Source organism: Rutidosis leptorrhynchoides, chromosome 10 (genome assembly GCF_046630445.1).
Source record: "Rutidosis leptorrhynchoides isolate AG116_Rl617_1_P2 chromosome 10, CSIRO_AGI_Rlap_v1, whole genome shotgun sequence".
NCBI lineage: Eukaryota > Viridiplantae > Streptophyta > Magnoliopsida > Asterales > Asteraceae > Rutidosis > Rutidosis leptorrhynchoides.
The window spans coordinates 194,601,532-194,620,200 of NC_092342.1; positions in this window are offsets into that span (position 1 = coordinate 194,601,532).

An 18,669-nucleotide genomic window follows, 5' to 3' on the forward strand; every position below is an offset into this window, starting at 1 on the left:
CCAAATAGTATCAAAACCACTTGCAGTCCTTGGCAATTTAGTGATGAAATCCATGGTAATGTTTTCCCATTTCCATTCCGGGATTTCGGGTTGTTGAAGTAGACCTGATGGTTTCTGATGCTCAGCTTTGACCTTAGAACACGTCAAACATTCTCCTACGAATTTAGCAACATCGGCTTTCATACCCGGCCACCAAAAATGTTTCTTGAGATCCTTGTACATCTTCCCCGTTCCAGGATGTATTGAGTATCTGGTTTTATGAGCTTCTCTAAGTACCATTTCTCTCATATCTCCAAATTTTGGTACCCAAATCCTTTCAGCCCTATAACGGGTTCCGTCTTCCCGAATATTAAGATGCTTCTCCGATCCTTTGGGTATTTCATCCTTTAAATTTCCCTCTTTTAAAACTCCTTGTTGCGCCTCCTTTATTTGAGTAGTAAGGTTATTATGAATCATTATATTCATAGATTTTACTCGAATGGGTTCTCTGTCCTTCCTGCTCAAGGCATCGGCTACCACATTTGCCTTCCCCGGGTGGTAACGAATCTCAAAGTCGTAATCATTCAATAATTCAATCCACCTACGCTGCCTCATATTCAGTTGTTTCTGATTAAATATGTGTTGAAGACTTTTGTGGTCGGTATATATAATACTTTTGACCCCATATAAGTAGTGCCTCCAAGTCTTTAATGCAAAAACAACCGCGCCTAATTCCAAATCATGCGTCGTATAATTTTGTTCGTGAATCTTCAATTGTCTAGACGCATAAGCAATCACCTTCGTTCGTTGCATTAATACACAACCGAGACCTTGCTTTGATGCGTCACAATAAATCACAAAATCATCATTCACTTCAGGCAATGACAATATAGGTGCCGTAGTTAGCTTTTTCTTCAATAACTGAAACGCTTTCTCTTGTTCATCATTCCATTCAAATTTCTTCCCTTTATGCGTTAATGCAGTCAAGGGTTTTGCTATTCTGGAAAAGTCTTGGATGAACCTTCTGTAGTAACCAGCTAGTCCTAAAAACTGGCGTATGTGTTTCGGAGTTTTCGGGGTTTCCCACTTTTCAACAGTTTCTATCTTTGCCGGATCCACCTTAATACCTTCTTTGTTCACTATGTGACCGAGGAATTGAACTTCTTCCAACCAAAATGCACACTTTGAAAACTTAGCGTACAATTCTTCCTTCCTCAATACTTCTAACACCTTTCTCAAATGTTCACCGTGTTCTTGGTCACTCTTTGAGTAAATAAGTATGTCATCAATGAAAACAATGACAAACTTGTCAAGGTATGGTCCACACACTCGGTTCATAAGGTCCATGAACACAGCTGGTGCATTAGTTAAACCAAACAGCATGACCATAAACTCGTAATGATCGTAACGTGTTCTGAAAGCAGTCTTTGGAATATCATCTTCTTTCACCCGCATTTGATGATACCCGGAACGTAAGTCAATCTTTGAATAAACAGACGAGCCTTGTAGTTGATCAAATAAGTCGTCGATTCTCGGTAGTGGGTAGCGATTCTTGATGGTAAGTTTGTTCAACTCTCGGTAGTCGATACACAACCTGAATGTACCATCTTTCTTCTTGACAAACAAAACAGGAGCTCCCCACTGTGATGTGCTTGGTCGAATGAAACCACGCTCTAAAAGTTCTTGTAATTGGCTTTGCAGTTCTTTCATCTCGCTGGGTGCAAGTCTGTAAGGAGCACGAGCTATTGGTGCAGCTCCTGGTACAAGATCTATTTGAAATTCAACGGATCGATGTGGGGGTAATCCCGGTAATTCTTTCAGAAATACATCGGGAAATTCTTTTGCGACGGGAACATCATTGATGCTTTTTTCTTCAGTTTGTACTTTCTCGACGTGTTCTAGAACAGCATAGCAACCTTTTCTTATTAGTTTTTGTGCCTTCAAATTACTAATAAGATGTAGCTTCGTGTTGCCCTTTTCTCCGTACACCATTAAGGGTTTTCCTTTTTCTCGTATAATGCGAATTGCATTTTTGTAACAAACGATCTCTGCTTTCACTTCTTTCAACCAGTCCATACCGATTATCACATCAAAACTCCCTAACTCTACTGGTATCAAATCAATCTTAAATGTTTCGCTAACCAGTTTAATTTCTCGATTCCGACATATATTATCTGCTGAAATTAATTTACCATTTGCTAATTCGAGTAAAAATTTACTATTCAAAGGCGTCAATGGACAACTTAATTTAGCACAAAAATCTCTACTCATATAGCTTCTATCCGCACCCGAATCAAATAAAACGTAAGCAGATTTATTGTCAATAAGAAACGTACCCGTAACAAGCTCCGGGTCTTCCTGTGCCTCTGCCGCATTAATATTGAAAACTCTTCCGCGGCCTTGTCCATTCGTGTTCTCCTGGTTCGGGCAATTTCTAATAATGTGGCCCGGTTTTCCACATTTATAACAAACTACATTGGCATAACTTGCTCCGACACTACTTGCTCCGCCATTACTCGTTCCGACACTATTTGTTCCTTTCGTTCTATTAACCCCTGGTCCGTAGACCTCACACTTCGCCGCGCTATGCCCATTTCTTTTACACTTGTTGCAAAATTTGGTGCAGAACCCCGAGTGATACTTTTCACACCTTTGGCATAGCTGCTTCTGATTGTTGTTGTTGTTGCGGTTATTATTGTTGTTGGGATGATTGTTGTAGTTGTTGTTGTTGTTGTTGTTGTTGTTGTTGTTGTTGTTGTTGTTGTTGTTGTTGTTGTTGTTGTTGTTGCTGTATTGGTGATTCTTATCACCGTTTTCCTCCCACTTTCTTTTGACTTGCTTCACATTGGCCTCTTCAGCAGTCTGTTCTTTAATTCTTTCTTCAATCTGGTTCACTAGTTTGTGAGCCATTCTACATGCCTGTTGTATGGAGGCAGGCTCGTGTGAACTTATATCTTCTTGGATTCTTTCAGGTAATCCTTTCACAAACGCGTTGATCTTCTCTTCCTCATCTTCGAATGCTCCCGGACACAATAGGCACAATTCTGTGAATCGTCTTTCGTACGTGGTAATATCAAATTCTTGGGTTCGTAACCCTCTAAGTTCTGTCTTGAGCTTATTGACCTCGGTTCTGGGACGGTATTTCTCGTTCATCAAGTACTTGAATGCTGACCACGGTAGTGCGTACGCATCGTCTTGTCCCACTTGCTCTAGATAGGTATTCCACCATGTTAACGCAGAACCTGTGAAGGTATGCGTAGCGTACTTCACTTTGTCCTCTTTAGTACACTTACTTATGGCAAACACCGATTCAACCTTCTCGGTCCACCGTTTCAATCCAATCGGTCCTTCGGTTCCATCAAATTCCAAAGGTTTGCAGGCAGTGAATTCTTTGTAGGTGCATCCTACACGATTTCCTGTACTACTAGATCCAAGGTTATTGTTGGTATGTAGCGCAGCCTGTACTGCGGCTATGTATGAGGCTAGAAAAGTACGGAATTCCTCTTCATTCATATTCACGGTGTGTCGAGAGGTCGGTGCCATTTCCTTCAAAATAGTCAAATGGAACAAGTTAATCATACAGAATATTAAGAGTAGTTGATAGTATTTCGTAGCATAATATGAACTCATTTATAAAAGCTTTTTCTTCATATTAGCGTTTTATAAGTTTAAATTCGGGTAGTACCTACCCGTTAAGTTCATACTTAATATCTAATATACAATTCAACTACTACAATTCTATATGAAAAACTGATTATAATAATATTTCGCGTTCAAACTTTTATACAATATTTTACAAACTTACAATACCGCTTATTTTACATAAAGCATGAAATATAGCACACAATAACTTTGATACAAGATAGTTGTGAAGATAATTCTAGCTAGTACACAAGTCTTTCAGCAAAGGCAATAAAGACACGTAATTCATACGTCCAGAAACAAGTCATGCATTCTGGTTTTACTAGGACTACTTCCCATCCTTGGTCTTGTGGAACATAATCGTTATGGCCGTTGATAAGACAGCGTGTTGTAACGTCGTCAAAGGGATGAGGGTTACGTAATGTCCAACAGTCCCGTAACAATCTAAAAACCTCATTTCTTACCCCAATTACCGACTCCGTCACTTGTGGGAACGTTTTGTTTAATAGCTGTAGCCCGATGTTCTTTTTCTCACTTTGGTGAGAAGCGAACATTACTAACCCGTAAGCATAGCATGCTTCTTTATGTTGCATGTTAGCCGCTTTTTCTAAATCATGAAGTCCTATATTCGGATACATTGAGTCAAAATAATTTCTTAACCCGTTGCGTAAAATAGCATTTGGGTTCCCCGCAATATATGCGTCAAAGTAAACACATCGTAACTTATGGGTTTCCCAATGTGATATCCCCCATCTTTCAAACAAAAGTCTCTTATAAACCAAGACATTCTTGGAACGTTCTTCGAATGTCTTACAAACTGATCTCGCCTTAAATAGTTGTGCCGAGGAATTCTGACTGACTCTAGACAAGATTTCATCAATCATGTCTCCGGGTAGGTCTCTTAAAATATTGGGTTGTCTATCCATTTTGTGTTTTTAAACTGTAAAATAGACAAGAGTTAGATTCATAAAAAAATACTTATTAATACAAGCAATTTTTACATATATCATAAAGCATAAGCACACTATATTACATATATTACACCACACGAATACAACTATCTTATTCCGACTCGCTCGTTTCTTCTTCTTCGGTTTTGGTTCGTTTTGCCAAGTTTCTAGGGATATATGATGTTCCCCAAATACTAGCTGTCGTTTTCCACAACGGTTTAAAAAAACCTGGTGGTTTAGAGGTTCCCGGGTCATTGTTACAACTTAAGGACTTCGGGGGTTGACGATACATATAAAGTTCATCGGGGTTGGAATTAAATTTCTCTATTTTTATGCCCTTTCTGTAACGACCCGGAAATTTCCGACCAAATTTAAACTCTAATCTCTATATGGTTCTGACACGATAAGCAAAAACCCTAAAGTTGACCCGCACTTTTTCGATCGTTCTATACTTATAAGATTAATATTTACATAAATTAAACCTTACCAACATGATAAGCAATCCAAATTGTTGAGACTTATGTTTTCGAAAAGAGTTTTACACAACGTTTGACCGTCTAGTTTGACCGATGATATCACGAACTATACAATATATGATAATTATACGTTTGTGTATATATATGTATATATACATATTTAACATGATCTAAGAATGTTTTAATATCTCATTTTGTATTAATAACAACAAGTTATATGTGTATTTTGAAACTACTAACTTAAGTTTTCAAAACGATAACAATACGTAACGTTATTTGACTTAAATACTTAAGACTATAATGTTTATACATATATTGTATAAGTAATGTATTTAATCACTTTTAAGAACTTAAATACATAAAATCATATAAGTGTATTCACAAAAGATAGCTATATTTGAATCCTCATTCCATTTTTCACAAAATTTCTATACGTATATTTAGAGTATTTGTACTCGTATCATACCTAGCTCCTATACGTATTTACTAATAGTAAATACACATCAAAATCACCACCTAACCAGCCATTATTCATGCCCTTAGAGCTAGGTAATTACTTTTGAATCATTGCAAGACTAATTACAAAAATACAAACTAGAATTTTGTCATGTTATCCTTAAAGATCACATTTTTAGGAGTATATATGTATCATCATTTTTGATTCATTTTTACTTCAATCTCTTAACTAAAAACACACACTCTTTCTTACTCTCTAAACTCCATAACAATCCAGCAAAGTTCCATAAAGATCTAGCTTCAAAAACCATACTAAAACACCATAAGAAAACCATACAAAAACACTTCAAGAAAACCTTCCAAGAACACCAACTTACTTCCAATCTTTCATCCACTTCCATCACCCTTTTGATTCTAGCTTCTTACTTCTCTTTTACAGCAAACTTATCCAAGGAACTTGAGGTAGAATCTATGTTCATAACCTTATTCGATTCATATATATATAGCTATCTTATTTTGTGGTACAAAAGTTTAACAACAAGAACATAGTTTGAATGTTTTCAAACTTGTTTGCAAACTAAATAGATCCTTCTAACTTAACTTTTAAAATACTTCAAGACCTATAATATAACTTATGTATATACTAATTTAACAAGGTAAAACTTGGTTTTTCAAAGTATAAGTATTTTTAGAAAAATGGTCATTAAATGATTTTGTTGTAACAAAAATGTTTAACTTCATATGTTTCACTAATGTTTCACTTATGCCGTATGATTTTGAATACAAACCAAGGTATTTACAGTTCATAGTCTTAAAGAAGAACTCGATCCAAGAAGATGGCAATTTGAATCAACGAAAACGGATTTGTAACGAAGAAACTATGACCGAAACAAAATTGGTTATCCTAGATCATTTCAACTACGGGATCAATTGGAAAAAAATGATATAAATCACATATTTCTAAGATAACATGATATTTTATATATATGTACTTATAATTCAATTTTATATGGTTCAGGATCACCCGTAAACAACACGAGAAGATTAATCATAAGATCCCATGTTTGTACGCAACACGTCATTTGACAACACCGGTACTTTATGTACGCAACACGTCATTTGACAACACCGGTACCATGGGTCAAGATTAATCTCGACCAATACATATACGATGGGGTTTTATTTATTTCGTTGGGGGTTTTATTTATTTCATTGCGGGTATATTAAACATCTAAAAATGAACCATTAAAATTGAATTACTAACAACGAGCTGCTAACTACGGACTAAGGAATTATTCAAAGTATTAAAAGTATAACAAGTATATATATGTGACGTTTGTTTAAAAAGAAAAGGTATTGATATATTATATATGGATAGGTTCGTGATATCAACCGGAGACCAAGTCAAATTATATATATCTTCAAGACGAAAGTGAGTATATAGTCCCACTTTTAAACTCTAAATATTTCGGGATGAGAATACATGTATTTTATGTTTTACGTTATGGACACAAGTAACTGAAAAATATATTCTACGTTGAGTTGTACCACTGGCATACTTCCCTGTAGCTTGGTAACTAATATTTACAGCGGTATTGTAAACGCGAATCCTGTTGATAGATCTATCGGGCCTGACAACCCCAACCGGACTGGACGACCAGTATTCAACGGTTGCACAGTACTTCGTTTCGTGACTACACTTGGTACGGTGTAGTAAGATTTCATAATAAAGGGAATATGCGACGTGATTAAATGTTAAGTATGGTTACCAAGTGCTCAACCACTTAGAATATTTTTATTAAAATATTTATATATGAAATCTTGTGGTCTATATTTATATCGCTGTCGACATTAAACCTATATCTCACCAACTTTATGTTGACATTTTAAAGCATGTTATTCTCAGGTGTGAATTAAGTCTTCCGCTGTGCATTATCTCGTACTAAGGATACTACTTGAGGCCATTAAGGACTTATATCATAAGGCGTTGCATTCGAGTCATTGAAGTTCATAGAGACTATTATTAAGTAAATGGCGGTTTAGGTCATTTGAATATTATGAAATGTCAGGCGAATATGTCAATTATGGATGTAACTATAGATTGTCTTTTAAGAATAAATGCAACGTTTGTAAGATGTATCATATAGAGGGCAAGTACCTCGCAATGTTATCAACTATTGTAATTCGTTTGTAATCAATATGGACAACGTCCGGATGATTAGTTTCGGATCCTTTCAGTTGGTATCAGAGCGTTGGTCTTAGCGAACCAGGCCTTGCATTAGTGTGTCTAACTAGTAGTTGTTAGGGTACATTAAGTGAGTCTGGACTTTGACCGTGTCTGCCTGTCAAAAGTTTTGCTTATCAATCCTAGTCGGAAATCATCTGCTTATCATTCTTAGGGAACTGCCTGCTTATCATTCTTAAGTCTAGACACGTCTTACTGCATTTAGTGCATCGATAGTGTATAGACAAAATTTATATCCTAGCGTATCTGTTACTATAGACATTGCCTGACGTATTTCAAAGATTCTCCGTAATTCATGGGATTTTGATATTATATATACATATGTAAATTATGTATTGAAGAGTACCAAACCCAACTCCTATAATCTATTCCAAACCAAAAATTCATTTCTCCGACCATACAAGATGGATTCTTCATCCAGCTCAAATTCCTCCAACTTCGATAGCTTCGCCGACATGGATTTCCATTCGAGCTCCGAGAACAGCGTTACCGGAATGGATCAACCAATTTCCCATCATCTATTCTGGATGAATTGGGGATGGGTTCGTAATATACTAAATTTCTGGAGGCAAGAAGAAGGTGATCCATTCCATCCACCAAATTGTCCTCTTAACGATGAACCTGAAGCACTTACCGGCGAACCTATTCGAAACACCATTTTCTCGCTCATTTCTAGAGTATCTCGTCATGATTACATACTATCCCATATTTCAAATCTTGTTCATTCGCTCGTTCCAACCGTCAATCATCCCGGTATAATAGAAGAAGTCAACGAACTCCGTGCTCGGGTAGTGGTTTTGGAGAATATGGTGCGAAGGTTACAAACACCAACAACAGCACCAGCAGCATAATCCGTACTACCATCGTCAACGCCGACAGTACCTTTATCACCCCAATCACAACCGCGCCTTAAATCTCAACATCACAATCTGTATCTCGAATATCAACATCACACGACTCAATATCTGTACTTCGAGTATGATCTTCGTTCTATATATCGTTCTACATCGATTATCTTCGCTTTACGTATCGTATGACGATTATGTAATTTCTAAAGTCTTAGAGATTATGTAACCTAGAATTAACGATAAATCAAATGAGTTTAATATCTTATTGACTCATTAAATCTATGATTATCTCTGAAGAAAATATATATGCAAGTATATTTTCATAAAGATAGTAATTAAAAATTCCTTCGTACAAACTATTAATGATGAAAATATTTTAACGGGTGGGTAGTACCCGAGGAATATTTAGAATTCACATTAATAAGTTATATTGTACATTCTTGAATCTGATTCAACGGTTATCTATTATCTTACTTACAACCACCGATATTCGTATCCGCTCACCCCAGAATAACCATTTTCAATCAAATTTCATATTCGGATTTTGACCTACCAGAATCCAACAAGTGGCATAAAGAAGAAAACATTGGACAAAATAAAAAAAAAATTGTTAGAAACACACGATTTAACTAATTAAAAATCTATTAAGGATTCCACGCTAACTGTTCCGGCTAACTCTGGACAATTAAAATGAATTAAAATGTTGATTGTAACATATGAAGCTAAACAATTCTTCAAGCTTGCCACTTGATTTTATCTTAAACCTCATTTGTAACTTGACGATTACAATTCGCATTCAAATCCTTTCATGATTCCTGAAAACACCTCGACCGAGAAGTTGAACCCGCCGCACCTTGCCTACGGAATGAAGATTTATACATACAGTTATACACCTGAAGAACTCTCGAACCCAAATTCATAATTTAACACATAACGTATTGAATCCTTTGCCATTTATTAGCAAGAACAACCCTACAATTCCTTTTCAAGAAGCTAATTTTGTCACAGCTCCACTTCGACTTTTCAGTGAGATTATTTCTATTATAATCATGATATTTATACCTTGTCCTTTCGCCGTCATTACCGGAAAACCTTTTATATCCCTCGACAACATCAACAGGTGCACCAGCAGATCGTTATCCTTTTGGCGAAATCAACAATCAGTATTTTGAAAATCTCGCGGAACTTCTTCCATCATATCTATAATGTCTATCCCTAAGAATTTCATAATCTGAACGTGAAGTTTCTGAAAAACACCCGGGACTATGAAATAGTTCTTGAAATGCTAACGAAGCAGCAAAAACTGTAAACGACTTTAACGGTCAAAAGTTTGATGACAAAGAATAGTAAGGTGGTAAAGCTGAAAAAAAAAAAAAAGTTTAGAACTAGAAAACGGATGAAGCAAAGTATGAAAGAGGCTGTGGATAAATCACAGGGACTGAACCTGCTCTCAAAGAATACAAACGATTCCGTACCTGCTGAAACCGTCAGTAAGAACCCTACTCTTTATTCAAAACCTTGCCCGGATGATATTTTTCATCATCATCTTATCTTAGATATTATAAGATATCTTCATTTCATTCGTTATACATATTTTTCATATTTCTGGAGATATTTTTACAACTATTCCTATCTGCGATCATTTATCTCTCCGTAACATCTGCGTTACAATATAAAAGAAACTGTGTTAATTTCTAAATTCTGAAACCTCCGAGATTAAAATATAAATGATTTGAAGTAGTGTTGGGAACTGATGCATGAATTAGTATAATATAATGAAACTTGATCAACTTCATTATATTACAGTAAGTCATGTTAAGTTTCTAATGGAATGTGATGATTCACAGTACCGTCATCATGTGCCATGTTACACGGCTCTTACATTCTATCAAGTCTCCAAACATATTAGAACGTATCACCTTGTTAGTTCTATTTTTCCGGAATATTCGAGTAATTTAACGAATCAAGATCGTGCCATTACAATTTCATTCTAAAACCAATAGCTAGGTTCATTCCAAATTTCCTACCTACGAATTTCGAACCATTGTTCGCTTGGCTCGAGGACAGGAAGAAGAAACGAAGGGACAAAACCTCAGAATAGAAATAGGAACATAAACCACAGCAAATAAGAGAGAGCATTAACTGTGGATGACAATGATTTTAAGGGATGGGAGTAGGAACATCGAAATATAAGGGAAGGTATAAAACCTAACAACAACCCCGAAACTACAAACCGTGCATATCAATACGTATTGCAACGTAAAGGCACGGGAGAATTAAAAACATTATAATTCCAAGGAAAGGATAAAAGAGAATAGATTCTTCTGGTGATAGATGAAAAAGAAGAATGAAAGATATGAAAGTTAGAAATATAACAAGGATTAGAATGGGATGGAGCATATTAGCGAATGTCTTAAAGTAGGAACTAAAGAGAAAGAATAGAAGATGTGGGAAGAAAGAAAGGGAAGGAGGTAAATTTATAGTGAAATATTCGACAAAGAAATCAAAACAGATTGCCGCGTTAAATCAAAGAAGATCCTGATCGCCGCAAAACTAAATCTTATTACATAAGATTTTCTTTAAAACCCTTAAATCCCGGAAATCGATCATAATCACGTCATCGGTTACAACAATTCTATATTTACTCATTTCACTCTTTTGTGATAGCTTCGCTCGTGCGTCTCACATAACCGAATAGTTTTATCTAAATCTTTCAATAATGATAAAATTTCATTATTACCTCATATTCGTCATGAAAACATTCCTATTGTTATTTATGACAACCTCTACCAAATTTCGAGGACGAAATTTCTTTAACGGGTGGGTACTGTAACGACCCGGAAATTTCCGACCAAATTTAAACTCTAATCTCTATATGGTTCCGACACGATAAGCAAAAACCCTAAAGTTGACCCGCACTTTTTCGATCGTTCTATACTTATAAGATTAATATTTACATAAATTAAACCTTACCAACATGATAAGCAATCCAAATTGTTGAGACTTATGTTTTCGAAAAGAGTTTTACACAACGTTTGACCGTCTAGTTTGACCGATGATATCACGAACTATACAATATATGATAATTATACGTTTGTGTATATATATGTATATATACATATTTAACATGATCTAAGAATGTTTTAATATCTCATTTTGTATTAATAACAACAAGTTATATGTGTATTTTGAAACTACTAACTTAAGTTTTCAAAACGATAACAATACGTAACGTTATTTGACTTAAATACTTAAGACTATAATGTTTATACATATATTGTATAAGTAATGTATTTAATCACTTTTAAGAACTTAAATACATAAAATCATATAAGTGTATTCACAAAAGATAGCTATATTTGAATCCTCATTCCATTTTTCACAAAATTTCTATACGTATATTTAGAGTATTTGTACTCGTATCATACCTAGCTCCTATACGTATTTACTAATAGTAAATACACATCAAAATCACCACCTAACCAGCCATTATTCATGCCCTTAGAGCTAGGTAATTACTTTTGAATCATTGCAAGACTAATTACAAAAATACAAACTAGAATTTTGTCATGTTATCCTTAAAGATCACATTTTTAGGAGTATATATGTATCATCATTTTTGATTCATTTTTACTTCAATCTCTTAACTAAAAACACACACTCTTTCTTACTCTCTAAACTCCATAACAATCCAGCAAAGTTCCATAAAGATCTAGCTTCAAAAACCATACTAAAACACCATAAGAAAACCATACAAAAACACTTCAAGAAAACCTTCCAAGAACACCAACTTACTTCCAATCTTTCATCCACTTCCATCACCCTTTTGATTCTAGCTTCTTACTTCTCTTTTACAGCAAACTTATCCAAGGAACTTGAGGTAGAATCTATGTTCATAACCTTATTCGATTCATATATATATAGCTATCTTATTTTGTGGTACAAAAGTTTAACAACAAGAACATAGTTTGAATGTTTTCAAACTTGTTTGCAAACTAAATAGATCCTTCTAACTTAACTTTTAAAATACTTCAAGACCTATAATATAACTTATGTATATACTAATTTAACAAGGTAAAACTTGGTTTTTCAAAGTATAAGTATTTTTAGAAAAATGGTCATTAAATGATTTTGTTGTAACAAAAATGTTTAACTTCATATGTTTCACTAATGTTTCACTTATGCCGTATGATTTTGAATACAAACCAAGGTATTTACAGTTCATAGTCTTAAAGAAGAACTCGATCCAAGAAGATGGCAATTTGAATCAACGAAAACGGATTTGTAACGAAGAAACTATGACCGAAACAAAATTGGTTATCCTAGATCATTTCAACTACGGGATCAATTGGAAAAAAATGATATAAATCACATATTTCTAAGATAACATGATATTTTATATATATGTACTTATAATTCAATTTTATATGGTTCAGGATCACCCGTAAACAACACGAGAAGATTAATCATAAGATCCCATGTTTGTACGCAACACGTCATTTGACAACACCGGTACTTTATGTACGCAACACGTCATTTGACAACACCGGTACCATGGGTCAAGATTAATCTCGACCAATACATATACGATGGGGTTTTATTTATTTCGTTGGGGGTTTTATTTATTTCATTGCGGGTATATTAAACATCTAAAAATGAACCATTAAAATTGAATTACTAACAACGAGCTGCTAACTACGGACTAAGGAATTATTCAAAGTATTAAAAGTATAACAAGTATATATATGTGACGTTTGTTTAAAAAGAAAAGGTATTGATATATTATATATGGATAGGTTCGTGATATCAACCGGAGACCAAGTCAAATTATATATATCTTCAAGACGAAAGTGAGTATATAGTCCCACTTTTAAACTCTAAATATTTCGGGATGAGAATACATGTATTTTATGTTTTACGTTATGGACACAAGTAACTGAAAAATATATTCTACGTTGAGTTGTACCACTGGCATACTTCCCTGTAGCTTGGTAACTAATATTTACAGCGGTATTGTAAACGCGAATCCTGTTGATAGATCTATCGGGCCTGACAACCCCAACCGGACTGGACGACCAGTATTCAACGGTTGCACAGTACTTCGTTTCGTGACTACACTTGGTACGGTGTAGTAAGATTTCATAATAAAGGGAATATGCGACGTGATTAAATGTTAAGTATGGTTACCAAGTGCTCAACCACTTAGAATATTTTTATTAAAATATTTATATATGAAATCTTGTGGTCTATATTTATATCGCTGTCGACATTAAACCTATATCTCACCAACTTTATGTTGACATTTTAAAGCATGTTATTCTCAGGTGTGAATTAAGTCTTCCGCTGTGCATTATCTCGTACTAAGGATACTACTTGAGGCCATTAAGGACTTATATCATAAGGCGTTGCATTCGAGTCATTGAAGTTCATAGAGACTATTATTAAGTAAATGGCGGTTTAGGTCATTTGAATATTATGAAATGTCAGGCGAATATGTCAATTATGGATGTAACTATAGATTGTCTTTTAAGAATAAATGCAACGTTTGTAAGATGTATCATATAGAGGGCAAGTACCTCGCAATGTTATCAACTATTGTAATTCGTTTGTAATCAATATGGACAACGTCCGGATGATTAGTTTCGGATCCTTTCACTTTCCCTTATTATTTTTTTTTGCCTTTTTAAATTCAGTTGGGGTAATTTCTATAACATCATCGAAATTCTCGTCGGAATCCGATTCATCGGAGAATTGGTAATCCTCCCAATATTTTGCTTCCTTGGCGGAAACACCATTGACCATAATTAACCTTGGTCGGTTGGTTGAGGATTTTCTTTTACTTAACCGTTTTATTATTTCCCCCACCGGTTCTATTTCTTCATCCGGTTCCGATTCTTCTTCCGGTTCCGATTCTTCTTCCGGTTCCGACTCTTCTTCCGGTTCCTCTTCGGGAACTTGTGAATCCGTTCACGAATCATTCAAATTTACATTTGACTCTTCATTATTATTAGGTGAGTCAATGGGACTTGTTCTAGAGGTGGACATCTATCACATAATATCAAACGCATTAAGAGATTAATATATCACATAATATTCACATGTTAAAAATATATAGTTTCCAAAAAAATTTGTTAAGCAATCATTTTTCAAGTAAACACGGTCGAAGTCCAGACTCACTAATGCATCCTAACAAACTCGATAAGACACACTAATGCAAAATTCTGGTTCTTTAAGACCAACGCTCGGATACCAACTGAAATGTCCCATTCTTATTGATTAAAAACGTTCCATATTAATTGATTTCGTTGCGAGGTTTTGACCTCTATATGAGACGTTTTTCAAAGACTGCATTCATTTTAAAACAAACCATAACCTTTATTTCAAATAAAGGTTTAAAAAGCTTTACGTAGATTATCAAATAATGATAATCTAAAATATCCTGTTTACACACGACCATTACATAATGGTTTACAATACAAATATGTTACAACAAATTAAGTTTCTTGAATGCAGTTTTTACAAAATATCATACAAGCATGGACTCCAAATCTCGTCCTTATTTAAGTATGCGACAGCGGAAGCTCTTAATAATCACCTGAGAATAAACATGCTTAAAACGTCAACAAAAATGTTGGTGAGTTATAGGTTTAACCTATATATATCAAATCATAATAATAGACCACAAGATTTCATATTTCAATACACATCCCATACATAGAGATAAAAATCATTCATATGGTGAACACCTGGTAACCGACATTAACAAGATGCATATATAAGAATATCCCCATCATTCCGGGACACCCTTCGGATATGATATAAATTTCGAAGTACTAAAGCATCCGGTACTTTGGATGGGGCTTGTTGGGCCCGATAGATCTATCTTTAGGATTCGCGTCAATTAGGGTGTCTGTTCCCTAATTCCTAGATTACCATACTTAATAAAAAGGGGCATATTCGATTTCGATAATTCAACCATAGAATGTAGTTTCACGTACTTGTGTCTATTTTGTAAATCATTTATAAAACCTGCATGTATTCTCATCCCAAAAATATTAGATTTTAAAAGTGGGACTATAACTCACTTTCACAGATTTTTACTTCGTCGAGAAGTAAGACTTGGCCACTGGTTGATTCACGAACCTATAACAATATATACATATATATCAAAGTATGTTCAAAATATATTTACAACACTTTTAATATATTTTGATGTTTTAAGTTTATTAAGTCAGCTGTCCTCGTTAGTAACCTACAACTAGTTGTCCACAGTTAGATGTACAGAAATAAATCGATAAATATTATCTTGAATCAATCCACGACCCAGTGTATACGTATCTCAGTATTGATCACAACTCAAACTATATATATTTTGGAATCAACCTCAACCCTGTATAGCTAACTCCAACTTTCACATATAGAGTGTCTATGGTTGTTCCGAAATATATATAGATGTGTCGACATGATAGGTCGAAACATTGTATACGTGTCTATGGTATCTCAAGATTACATAATATACAATACAAGTTGATTAAGTTATGGTTGGAATAGATTTGTTACCAATTTTCACGTAGCTAAAATGAGAAAAATTATCCAATCTTGTTTTACCCATAACTTCTTCATTTTAAATCCGTTTTGAGTGAATCAAATTGCTATGGTTTCATATTGAACTCTATTTTATGAATCTAAACAGAAAAAGTATAGGTTTATAGTCGGAAAAATAAGTTACAAGTCGTTTTTGTAAAGGTAGTCATTTCAGTCGAAAGAACGACGTCTAGATGACCATTTTAGAAAACATACTTCCACTTTGAGTTTAACCATAATTTTTGGATATAGTTTCATGTTCATAATAAAACTCATTTTCTCAGAATAACAACTTTAATATCAAAGTTTATCATATTTTTTAATTAACTAACCCAAAACAACCCGCGGTGTTACTACGACGGCGTAAATTCGGTTTTACGGTGTTTTTTGTGTTTCCAGGTTTTAAATAATTAAGTTAGCATATCATATAGATATAGAACATGTGTTTAGTTGATTTTAAAAGTCAAGTTAGAAGGATTAACTTTTGTTTGCGAACAAGTTTAGAATTAACTAAACTATGTTCTAGTGATTACAAGTTTAAACCTTCGAATAAGATAGCTTTATATGTATGAATCGAATGATGTTATGAACATCATTACTACCTTAAGTTCCTTGGATAAACCTACTGGAAAAGAGAAAAATGTATCTAGCTTCAACGGATCCTTGGATGGCTCGAAGTTCTTGAAGCAGAATCATGACACGAAAACAAGTTCAAGTAAGATCATCACTTGAAATAAGATTGTTATAGTTATAGAAATTGAACCAAAGTTTGAATATGATTATTACCTTGTATTAGAATGATAACCTACTGTAAGAAACAAAGATTTCTTGAGGTTGGATGATCACCTTACAAGATTGGAAGTGAGCTAGCAAACTTGAAAGTATTCTTGATTTTATGTAACTAGAACTTGTAGAATATATGAAGAACACTTAGAACTTGAAGATAGAACTTGAGAGAGATCAATTAGATGAAGAAAATTGAAGAATTAAAGTGTTTGTAGGTGTTTTTGATCGTTGGTGTATGGATTAGATATAAAGGATATGTAATTTTGTTTTCATGTAAATAAGTCATGAATAATTACTCATATTTTTGTAATTTTATGAGATATTTCATGCTAGTTGCCAAATGATGGTTCCCACATGTGTTAGGTGACTCACATGGGCTGCTAAGAGCTGATCATTGGAGTGTATATACCAATAGTACATACATCTAAAAGCTGTGTATTGTACGAGTACGAATACGGGTGCATACGAGTAGAATTGTTGATGAAACTGAACGAGGATGTAATTGTAAGCATTTTTGTTAAGTAGAAGTATTTTGATAAGTGTATTGAAGTCTTTCAAAAGTGTATAAATACATATTAAAAAACTACATGTATATACATTTTAACTGAGTCGTTAAGTCATCGTTAGTCGTTACATGTAAGTGTTGTTTTGAAACCTTTAGGTTAACGATCTTGTTAAATGTTGTTAACCCAATGTTTATAATATCAAATGAGATTTTAAATTATTATATTATCATGATATTATCATGTATGAATATCTCTTAATATGATATATATACATTAAATGTCTTTACAACGATAATCGTTACATATATGTCTCGTTTAAAAATCATTAAGTTAGTAGTCTTGTTTTTACATATGTAGTTCATTGTTAATATACTTAATGATATGTTTACTTATCATAATCTCATGTTAACCATATGTATATCCATATATATATCGTCATGTCGTTTTTACAAGTTTTAACGTTCGTGAATCGCCGGTCAACTTGGGTGGTCAATTGTCTATATGAAACATATTTCAATTAATCAAGTCTTAACAAGTTTGATTGCTTAACATGTTGGAAACATTTAATCATGTAAATATCAATCTCAATTAATATATATAAACATGGAAAAGTTCGGGTCACTACAACACACTCGGTTCATAAGGTCCATGAACACAGCTGGTGCATTAGTTAAACCAAACGGCATGACCATAAACTCGTAATGACCGTAACGTGTTCTGAAAGCAGTCTTTGGAATATCATCTTCTTTCACCCGCATTTGATGATACCCGGAACGTAAGGTCTTTGAATAAACAGACGAGCCTTGTAGTTGATAAAATAAGTCGTTGATTCTCGGTAGTGGGTAGCGGTTCTTGATGGTAAGTTTGTTCAACTCTCGGTAGTCGACACACAACCTGAATATACCATCTTTCTTCTTGACAAACAAAACAGGAGATCCCTACGGTGATGTGCTTGGTCGAATGAAACCATGCTCTAAAAGTTCTTGTAATTGGCTTTGCAATTCTTTCATCTCGCTGGGTGCGAGTCTGTAAGAAGCATGAGCTATTGGTGTAGCTCCTGGTACAAGATCTATTTGAAATTCAACGGATCGATGTGGGGGTAATCCCAGTAATTCTTTCGGAAATACATCGGGAAATTCTTTTGCAACGGGAACATCATTGATGCTCTTTTCTTCAGATTGTACTTTCTCGACGTGT